Source organism: Pistacia vera, unplaced genomic scaffold, assembly GCF_008641045.1.
Source record: "Pistacia vera cultivar Batoury unplaced genomic scaffold, PisVer_v2 Contig336, whole genome shotgun sequence".
NCBI lineage: Eukaryota > Viridiplantae > Streptophyta > Magnoliopsida > Sapindales > Anacardiaceae > Pistacia > Pistacia vera.
The window spans coordinates 410,012-410,615 of NW_022196153.1; positions in this window are offsets into that span (position 1 = coordinate 410,012).

The following is a 604-nucleotide window of genomic DNA, read 5'->3' on the forward strand; positions in this document are numbered from 1 at the left end:
CTGGAGTACAGGCTATATATTACATAAAAATCTAACTTTTACTTTTAACTTCAATAGCAGCATGATTATATTTTTACTTAATCAATATCAAAGAATTGACTTCTAAAAATCAAGGTCTTTCTCAATAAATGAAAGACTATAACCGACTTCGCAAATATTATGAAGCATGAAAACGAAACAATAGATTAAGAGAAATGAAAAAGAGAATTTATAAGCGATTGAGCTTGGTAACTAAAGGGATGAGGACTTGACTTCAGATATTTCTCTCTAATTACCTGGTCATTATTAGTACATATATAGAATTGTTGGTTTATAAAATTTTCTTTGCGGCTGTGTATACTTTCTTGAATTTTTTGTTGCATGTGTTGCACTTCAAAATCAAATCACTCCAAAAATGTTTTGAGGCAAATAACTCAGAGAGGTTTATTGTTAAAGTTAAATTCAGTAAAGCTAAGTTCTTCTGTTAATTCACTAAAGAACTTACTGTAAAAAACTAAATCATTAATAATCAAGCTAAGCTTGATCATTGATACAAATTAAAGAATCTTCATTCTTTTAAAGAAATCGACACAACCTCCTATAACCAAATTCTACAACATGCATT